General features: G+C 47.1%; 1 pseudogene; it reads left to right on the top strand.

Moving 5' to 3' along the window:
• Positions 1-594: 594 nt before the first annotated feature.
• LOC109769953 (disease resistance protein RGA5-like) lies at positions 595-9787 on the top strand (annotated as a pseudogene).
• Positions 9788-10767: the final 980 nt, after the last annotated feature.

Raw genomic sequence — 10767 nt, 5'->3', positions numbered from 1 at the left:
CGGGCGCGCTTCGCCATGGCATGGAGGGGAGGTGCATAGGAGAGATGGAGACGGCGACGCTGTGGCGGGGTGATGAGATGCGGCGACACCCGGTGGCTGATTGGCTGTGTGGAGAGAATAGGAGGGGCATGCGGAGGGGCATGCGGTGCGTGAGTGAGGAGAGGAGTGTCTGCTTTTTTCGGTCAAGAAAAGGAGAAAGGAGCTGCTTCTATATGTTGACATCAATGCCATATAGCATAACAAGTCATTTTTTAGAAAAGTACCAACCAAATGATTTATGTGTAGAATTTAAAATTCACCAAAATCAGTATGCACTGATAGAATCCAGTTTGATCCGTCCGCCTCCATGCCTGCTCCAGTCTCCATGACGACCTAGGTCTTTCTTCTCTCCTCGATCGACCGCAGACGGTTCTCCTAACCTCCTTCTCAGCCCCCTTCCTCTCGTCTCCTCGTCGGTTGGAGCCGCGCGAACTCACCGCCGACGCCTACACGCCGCGCGCCCGCGGCCCGCGCCGTACGCTTTGGGTTAGGTATGTCCCCTTCGCAATTCTCAGTTACGCCCTTGTTTTTTTTTGGCTGAGAATTGAGATATCAGGTAATTTAGACGTCGACTTCATCAATTAATCCTTACAAGTCTTGACGCATTTATGAATTCCTTGTTCAACAGACTAGGCAGCTCTTTTTTAAATTGTCTATTTTGAGAGTTGGCTAGCTCATGTGTTTTGCTGACGCTCAGCCACGTATGCAGATCATGGAGGGCCAGCCCATGGTGAGCTATTCGGCAGGATCAGTGAACTCTGTTGTCTACATGCTCACCAAGCTAAAGGATTGCTCCCTTGTAATTGAAGGGTTACAAAAGGATCTTATGATTCTTTTGGAGAGTTTCAGCCAAGTGGTTGTGTTGAATTGGCAAGTCCAAGTGTGGATGAAAATTGTGAGGGAGTTGGTCTTCGACATCGAGGACTGGATCGATCAGATGCTGGCGATGCCAAACACAGGGGGCCAACTACTGGATTTAGAAGATGAAGTGAAAAGATTGAAGGCCCAGTGAAAGCTGAATAAAACTGTTGCTTATTGATGATTTGGTGCGGCATACAAGAGTATATAAGAGGGTACAAACCGACTTGGGGTAGGGGTACAAAACTGACTTGGACTAGAAGTCGTATACCATAATGACTACTCTAACATCCCCCCGCAGTATCAACGGCAGGCTCGACGACGTTGAGACTGAAACAGATATCTTGAAACGGCTTAGTAGGCAGTGCCTTGGTGAAAATGTCAGCAAACTGAGCCGTAGAGGGAACATGAAGCACCCGAACCTGACCAAGAGCAACCTTTTCACGAACAAAATGAATATCAATCTCAATATGCTTTGTGCGTCGGTGTTGAACTGGATTGCTGGTCATGTAGACTGCTGATATGTTGTCACAGTAGACAATAGTGGCCTGCTCAATAGGCCTGTGTAGCTCGAAGAGTAACTGCCGAATCCAGATTGTATCTGCAACGGCATGTGCCACAGCGCGATACTCAGCCTCGGCCGACGAACGTGAGACTGTAACCTGTCTTTTCGAAGACCAAGAAATCAAATTGTTACCAAGAAAAACACAAAAACCGGAAGTGGACCTTCGAGTGTCAGGACAACCAGCCCAGTCTGCATCAGAGTATGCGGTAAGCGAGTTTGGAGAAGAATTATTGAGGTGGAGACCATGATTAAGAGTTCCTTTTAAATACCGAAGAATGCGTTTAACATGATTATAGTGAGGAACCCGGGGATCATGCATATAGAGACATGCTTGTTGAACAGCAAAAGAGATTTCAGGACGAGTAATGGTGAGATATTGGAGAGCACCTGTTAGGCTACGATAGAGAGTAGGATCGGAAAAGGGTTCACCGGTAGCTGAAAGTTTAAAACTAGTATCGACAGGAGTGCGAGATGATTGACAGTCAAGCATACCAGCACGATTAAGAAGATCAAGAATATACTGGCGTTGGGAAAGAAAAAGGCTGGTGGAATCTCGAACAACAGCAATGCCTAAGAAATGATGAAGGAGTCCTAGGTCAGTCATAGAAAATTCAGATCTAAGAAGAGAGACAATATGATCTAAGAACTTTTGAGAGGAGGCGGTAAGAATGATATCATCTACATAGAGAAGTAAATAGGCAGTGTCAGAAGTTTGATGATACACAAAAAGAGAGGTGTCGGAGAGAGATGGAGTGAAGCCTATTGTTTGAATGAAGGAGGAGAAGCGTTGAAACCAAGCTCGTGGGGCCTGTTTAAGACCGTAGAGAGATTTCTGAAGAAGACATACATGAGTTGGAAAGGATGGATTTTCAAAACCCAGAGGTTGCTGGCAGTAGCCAGTTTCTTGAAGGGAACCATGGAGGAAAGCATTTTTAACATCAAGTTGGTGAATGGGCCATGAAGAGGAGACAACAACACTAAGAACGGTGCGAATGGTGCTAGGTTTAACAACAGGAGAGAAGGTTTCTTCGTAATCAATTCCTTGTTGCTGAGAAAAGCCACGACAAACCCACCTGGCTTTATATCGTGAGAGGCTCCCATCGGAGTGGAACTTTTGGCGAAAAATCCATTTGCCAGAAACAATATTGGTATTGGGAGGACGAGGAACAAGTTGCCAGGTGTTGTTTTGAAGTAAAGCATTATATTCTTCTTGCATGGCAGCGGCCCAATTGGGATCAAGTAGAGCAGTTTTGTAATTCTTTGGAAGAGAAGTGAGAGATACGGAGGTATGAAGGTTTAGGCGGTCTTGGGGTTGATGAAATCCTGATTTGGCCCTAGTACGCATGCGATGATCATTAATCGGGGCTGCTGTAGGAATAGCACGAGGGGGTAAGGTGGGTACTGGTGAGTCCGGCGCAGCGGAAGAGTCGGACGAAGGAGTAGGGCTGGGTGGTGGAGTGGGAGCAGGGCTGGGTGGTGGAGTGGGAGCAGGGCTGGGTGTTGGGGAGGGAGCAGGGGTCAGGGGTGTTGGGGACGTCTCGGGTGGGGTGAGTGTATGGTTGGGATTGGCTATGGTGGGTGTTAATGGTGGTGGTGATAAGTTGTGTTCGGCAGGTAGGGGAGTATATAGTTGGAAAGGACGGGGAGAGGGGGTGTTTGCGGAGCTAGGGGTGTTGGATGGTGTAGTAGTGCGTTGTGAGAAAGGAAAAATATGCTCAGCAAACGTGACATGACGAGAGACATGAACGTGTCCGGTGTGAAGGTCGAGACAGCGATAGCCTTTGTGCTCGTCAGAGAAGCCGAGAAAAGCACATGGGATAGAGCGTGGTGACAATTTATTTGCAGAAGTGGCGTAGGAATTGGGAAAACAGAGACAGCCGAAAACACGAACCGCGGAGTAGTCGGGGTGGGAAAGAAAGAGGGAATAATAGGGAGTAGTGTTGGGTTTAGTTTTAGAAGGTCGAATATTTAGAAGGAAGGTGGCCATGTGTAGGGCTTCAGCCCAAAACTTGGGAGGCATAGATGATTGAATGAGGAGAGTGCGAACTATATCATTGAGGGTGCAAAGAGAGCGTTCTGCTTTACCATTTGAGGGGAGGTGTAGGGACATGAGAACCTAAGCAGGATGCCATGTTGTAAGAAGAAAGTACGATTTTTAATGTTATCAAACTCGCGACCATTGTCACATTGGATAAAGCGAATTGGGAGGAAGAAGTGAACAGACACATAGCGTTGAAAATTAAGGAAAAGAGAATGGACCTCGGATTTGTTGCGTAGAGGAAAAGTCCAGACAAAGTGGGTGAAATCATCTAGGATAACAAGGTAGTATTTAAAACCTGAAACACTTGCAATGGGAGAGGTCCATAAATCACAATGTATTAATTCAAAGGGATAAGTGCTACAAGAACTAGAGGAACTAAAGGGAAGACGCACATGTTTGCCTAATTGACAAGACTCGCAAAACACAGAATTATGAGAGTCCCTATTACATGGTATGGTAAATTCACTAAGCATAGAAGCTAAGACGGCGGGGTTGGGATGGCCCAGGCGACGATGCCAGAGATCGACGGAGGCCAGCATGGATGTTGGAGGGGTGGCGGCAGGAACTCCATTAAGAGAATAAAGATCACCGGAGCTATTGAAGCGAGCGATCTCGGCCTTGGTCAGGTAATCTTTCACAGATAAACCAAAAGGGTCAAATTCAGCCGAAACTAGATTGTCGCAAGTAAATTGGCGAACAGAGATAAGATTTTTAATGAGGGCGGGTGCAACTAGAACATCGCGAAGTAAAAGAGGTTTGATGGAAGAGGGAAGTTGAGCCTGACCAACACAATATATAGGAATAGATGATCCATCTCCAAGGATAATGGAAGGGAAAGGAGATTTAGTGCAAGAAGATAACCAATTACTAGATGCAGACATATGACTAGAGGCCCCTGAATCAAAGATCCAATCCGTACATGAGTTTCCTTGTGCAGCAAAGTTATTCATGGCCTGGAGAAAGGCAGCTTGATCCCAGCTCGGCGTCGCAGGTGAGGGTGGCGTCGGAAGCAGTGCCGGCGGATACGATGATGAAGGCAGTAGGGCCGGCTGGGGAGTGTAGTAGGCATTGGCCGGCTGTGGTGGGGGTGGCGTCGGGAGCAGGGCCGGCTGAGGTGTGTAGTAGGCGCCGCCGTCGGTGGTGTAATGAACATAAGGAGCATACGTCGGGGCGGCGTGATAGGCAGTGGCCGGCTGTCGGGGGTTGAGAACCCCGGGAGCACCAGTAGGCGGTCGAAGGCCGGGTTGCCAGGCACCTGAGTATGCCGGCGGAGCACCGAGGGTGGACGGAGCGGACCAGGGCATGGGCCATACTTGAACAAGCCCCGTCCAAGGATCATGAGGAGGCCGCCATGCAACCGCAGATGGAGCACTGGTGGGTGGTGCAGGACTCGTGCTGGTGATGTCGTAGGCGGAACCGAACGAGTCGACGGCGGCCTGTAGATAGGGTTTTTGCCGCGGTAGTTCGGACTAGGACGCCAGCCTGGGGGCGGTTGAACAGATGACGATGCGGACGGCCCGGCGGCAGGAGCCGGCATGGAAGGCGGCGCTGGTGTAGACGACAGAGGAGGACAAGCCGCAGCATGAAAGACCTTGGGGCGAGAGTCCTTGCGAGCTTGTGTTTCCGCCGCGAGTTGTAGCAAGGAACGAACTTCAGCGAAGGTAGGAGGGGGCCGTATCATCGGTATGAACGAGGCTTGCTTGTCAAAGTCTTCGCTGAGGCCGACGACGACGATATTGATTAGCTGTGAGTCGCTAACTGTATCGCTGAGTTCGCGGAGCTCATCACCAATGGTCTTAACGCGCTGGCAGAACAGGTTCACCGGGGCGTCTCCTTGCACCATATTGCGAAGCTCGGTGTGGAGAGCGTTTTTCCGAGCGTCGGTGTTGCTTTGGAAGAGCTGACGGAGGGAGTGCCAGATGTTGGCAGCGGTGGCGCCGTCGTGATCGAGCATGTTGAAGATCTCGGTGGTGATGCGGGTGTAGAACCACTGGACGATCGCGAGATCGTCTTTCAACCATTGCGGATCGTCGGGGCGGGGAAGACAGTTGGCGGCGACATGCGAGCGCAGGTTGCAGCGGCCGAGGTGGAGATCGAAGAGATGTCTCCAATGGTAGTAGTTGTGGGCGGCGAGATCAAGAACTATGGGGATGTAGGGGTTGACGTCGGAGATTGTGTCAGCAAGAGATATTGGTGCGGCGAGGATGGGTGCAGGGTAGTTTTGTGGAGCTATGGTGAGGGCCGAGAGAGAAGCGGCCGCGGCGTTGGCAGCCTTGGCGATGAGTACGGCCCGGCGCTCGAAGTAGCCGGGCGGCGGCGGCGGCGGTGGCGTTGGCGGAGCCATACCCTAAACCCTGGGACCGGTATCTGATACCATGAAAGCTGAATAAAACTGTTGCTTATTGATGATTTGGTGCGGCATACAAGAGTATATAAGAGGATACAAACCGACTTGGGATAGGGGTACAAAACTGACTTAGACTAGAAGTCGTATACCATAATGACTACTCTAACGCCCAGATCGAGCACGCGTGTGAGCTCTGTGAAAGATACGGTCTTGTTATTGAAGTGCCGTCTGAACTTCGTGATCCTGCTTCTTTACCCGGCCACGCCCAAGTTACAGTTGCTTCACATATACTTTTCGAGGAGAGAACTGCCCTTGTCAGGATGGAAGTTCCTATGGATGAGCTTGTCAAGCATCTCACTGGTGAGCATGAGAAGAGGCGGAAGGTGGTTTCCATCCTCGGGGTGGAAGGCCTTGGTAAGACTACTCTTGCCAAGGAGGTTTATTCAAAGATTCAAGGGAACTTTGAGTGCCGAGCTTTTGTTACTCTTGGCCGGAGACCATCCATTAGGGAGACTCTGCAGGAAATACTTTGTCAAGTAAACCCCTCTGCAGAAAAGAAAATGAACCTGAAGATTGATCCTAGGCGTGGAAGGGGCGCAGCCCCGGATCTGAAAAAACTCCTCACTGAGCTTTGGAAGTACCTCGCCACAAAGAGGTACTGCCTTGCAGTTTAATTACCTCTTCCTTATCTAGGTTTCTTGACTTGACGTGTTTTATTTAGTAGGAAATTGAAATTTCGGGAAATAAACCATGTACCCAGCCCAGAATACGTCTTGAGGAAAGCACTCGTAATGGTAGATATGTTTTGTTCAACGTACTATGTACTTCTTAGGCATCTGAACTTTTATATATTAAACTTCATTTGGGAAGAGAATCAACTAGTTAGAGGGGTGGTTGTACACCCAGCCTACCAAGGATCGAAATCCAGGTGGCAATACTTGGGTGTTCTTTTGTTACAAAGTAGTCAAATTCACTTAGATCTTCTCATCTTAGGTTGTGCTTGGTTTTTGTCCAAGGCTGCCATACCAAAAGATTGATTATCCAAACTTTGGTAAAGGCTTTTCTTGCCTATGGATTGGCCAACATTGGCTAAAAGAATGAACTAGAGTTAGCAAAAGAGCATTGCCATGCCAAAAATTTGGCCCTCGGTCCACCCGAAGATTTAGTTTTTTTATTAATGTATCTATACTGCTTTTTTGGTCAAATCAACAGCACATGTCTGATGCTGATTTTTTTTAGGTGGCACACCCTAATGTCCCTGGCTCTAGTATGACCATATCTAAAAAAAGATCAATGTTTTGATCATGGTCGAAAGCCGAAAAATTGACAGGGTACACTTTGGTACAAACCAAATATACCCTTAATCCAATATTCGACAACCCTCTCATTTTCTTCGTAGTAGGAAAATTGTTTTGGGATAGAAATTTCTCGACATCAGCCAATTGATGGTGCATGTTTTCTGTTTCATGGTTATCGTGGAAGTTTCTAAGGGAATCTGCAATAGAAATTGATACATGCTTACATAAATCAATTTCATGTAAAAAAAGTTACATAAATCAATTTGAAAACCAAAACGGTAACGGGTAGCTGCTCGGTCGGTGTTGAGTAGCCATTAAACAGTGAATCGTCCGATATTTGTAACTTTGCGAATTTCTATGTATGTGAAGTTGGATATTTATATTTGAATTTTTCGCAACGTCCCTCATATCTTACTTTTTGAATTGTCATAGTAGCTTATACTGATTTGTCATTTAATATGTCAGGTATTTCATCTTAGTTGATAGCTTATGGAGCACACAGGCTTGGAAAATTATCAATTCTGCTTTGCCCAACGAGAATAATGGAAGCAGGGTATTGACAACAACATGCATCAGTGCTGTTGCTCAACGTTGTTCTGTACATCCCATGGATATCTATCGGATTGAGCCACTTAACGAGGAGATGTCTGCAAGATTATACCTAAAATTAATTCGGCAAAAAGAATGGCCGGCTGATCATGCTGAAGTAACCAAAAACATGTTTAAAATGTGTGGTGGCATGCCATTAGCCCTAGTTCTTGCAGCTGGCTTATTAGCAGCAAAATGCAAAGAACTACCAGAGCCCGAGATATCTGTTGTCTCATCAGTGGAGCAATATTCCAAATCAGATGGGATTATGAAGACACTGCAGATGAGTTATGATGCTTTGTCTTTGCCTTTGAGGTCTTGCTTGCTGTACCTGAGTGTCTTTCGAGGAGGTTGCACCATCAAGAAGGGTCGTCTGATATGATTATGGATTGCTGAAAGACTTATCCCTTGAAAAGATGATGAAAGAAGAGCTCAAGAAATAAGAGGTGATGGAGGAGAAGAAACGAGAGTTGAAGGAGGTGAAATCATAGGATATGAAGAAAATGGAGGTAAAGAAACAGGAGCCGAAAAAAGCTTGTGGGAGACAGGGCAGCTCTACTTCAAAGAGCTCATCATCAGGAGACTGATTCAGCCTGTGTTCAACTGCAATGATGACCAGCCTGTGGGTTGCACCGTTCGCGGTGTGATTCTTGATTTCATCAATTCTTTGTCGAGCAAAGGTAACTTTGTTACAGTTGGTGGTGCTCATTTGAGCACAGACACGGTTCGGCGATTCTCGCTGGACTGCTTTAACAACAATGACGAAGACAGAGATGCCACCTTGGCGTCATTTGCTATGCACTTATCTAGAGTGCGATCTATGATCGTGTTGGGTGATATTGAAGGGATGGCTGGTCGTTCGGGCCTCACATTATCTGGAAAAATCGATGGGACTCCTGTTCTTCCATCCTTCAAACTTTTAAGAGTATACTTGATCTGGAAGGTACTTATCATTTGAGAAGCCGCCATCTTCAAGGCATCGGGGGATTGGTTCTGCTGAGATACCTGGGGGCTGCAGAGACTGCAATCGATTCTTTACCAGAGGAAATCGGAGAACTAGGGCAACTGGAGACCCTGAATTTGAGGAAGACAAAAATGCTGAGCACTTTGCCTACTTCTATAGCTAAACAGAAAATGTTGGCACATCTGCTAATTGACGGCACCGTCAAACTGCCTAGCGAAATCCTGAAAATGCAAGGATTAGAAGAAGTATCAACTGTTGGTGTCTATAGTAGCAGGTCAATTGATTCAGTGGCAGAGCTCTTGAGGAAGTCGGAGCGGCTGAGGGTCCTTGGCATAAGATTGGATGGGTCACACTTATCTAATGATAACGAGAGTGTCAGGACTCTCCTCATGGAGGTTACAAGGTCTAATAAGCTTACTTGCCTATCACTTGATTGCCTCGATTTTGGTTTGCTTGACATACCGCTGGAGTTCCCTCCATCTGATCAGCTCAGAAGATTTGAGCTGAAAATCTCGGTTCCAGTCCTCGGACGGACTGCACACAGGATGGCCTCTCTTGTCAGCGTTACCCACTTGGATATTAAAATTGTTGGATTAGAAGATGAAGCTGTCCGTGCCCTGGGAGGTTTGCCTCATCTAGTCCTTCACAAGTTAGTTTCTTCAGGTGGCATAAGATTCAGCTCACAACTCAAATGGAACCCAGAAGGCAGGTGCAAAGTCGGCATGGACCATGGCTTTAAGTGTGTGAAAGTATTATCGCTCATATGCCGATCTGGTGGGACGGAGCTGGAGTTCACACCAGGAGCCATGAAGGAGCTACAGAGGCTGACGCTCGACTTCAGCGCACGGGAATCACTGTGTATCTATGGAAATTTGAGTTTTGGCATCGAGCATCTATCTTCCCTCACACGAGTCCATGCCATGATCAGCTGCAAATCTGTTGTAGCTTCGGAGGTAAATACTGTGAAGGATGCGATACGAGAACAAGCAGGTAACTTGTCTAGCAAACCCACAATCGAATTCGCCACAATAAATGAACACATGATAATTCCTGATCACAAAGCAAAGACAGCAGCAATTTCCCCTAAAATTTGGTTAAACGGGTGTATCAACTTCAGACAAACTGCCTAGCATTGTAAGAGGTCAGGATGGAGTCAATTTTAATCACATGTGGCTGAAGCACTCATGCAGAACAGGACACGCGACTTCGTCTTCTTCTCTAGTAGTACTAAGTAAAATCTTTTACGTGTTGTAACCTGGAAATGTAGTGGTATGTACCTCTTTTTTTGGAAAGGAGGATTTGCCCCGGCCTCTGCATCAAAATAATACATGAAGCCATTTTATTGATCTGAAGTTCCAAAACAAAGTCTCAAGTTTCAGAAAGCTCACAAAAGGAGCATGAAACAAATCAGTAAAAAGAGAACTGCCACAACCAGTGAAAAATAGGCCAAGATGACTAAATACCTATCCTATTATTTAATTGCCATCCAAATCGGTTGTAGATAACTCGTGTTACCGTCTTTCATCGGTTGCACTCAATATTCAAAAACTCTTTGGAGTCCGTATGCGTGAGTAACGACCATGTACGACTTCGTCTTCTTCTCTAGTAGAATAGTACTAAGTAAAATCTTTTACGTGTTGTAACCTGCAAGTGTAGTGGTATGTACATGCAATCTTATTTCTGAACTGAACATATATGTACTCGGCTGTTTAATTTCTCTGTCTATTGTCGTGATGTTATGTATTTAGAGCAACTTCAACAGGGTGATCCATTTTGTCCACCCACGTCTGTTTGAGTCACTGCGGACAAAACTGCTAGCCCAACGCGCCGACCCATTCTCAAAACGCGTCCGCATGGATCCATTTCCGTTCTAAGTTTGGGCCTGAAATGCGTCGGCGTGGACATGCCGCGCGTCCGCTCAGTGTTTGTCGCGTCCCCGTATGGCGACCGGTCAACTACCTCCCACGTCTTTATTAATGACGACCACAGACCGCGGGCCCACGCATCAGCGACGACGTGCGTCCTTTTTATTCCGAGCATGCGCAGCGCGGGGGGGGGGGGGGGGGG

This window comes from Aegilops tauschii, chromosome 6, assembly GCF_002575655.3.
Source record: "Aegilops tauschii subsp. strangulata cultivar AL8/78 chromosome 6, Aet v6.0, whole genome shotgun sequence".
Lineage (NCBI taxonomy): Eukaryota > Viridiplantae > Streptophyta > Magnoliopsida > Poales > Poaceae > Aegilops > Aegilops tauschii.
The sequence above is the reverse complement of the archived record's forward strand: the minus strand, read 5'-3'. Positions and strand labels throughout refer to the sequence as shown.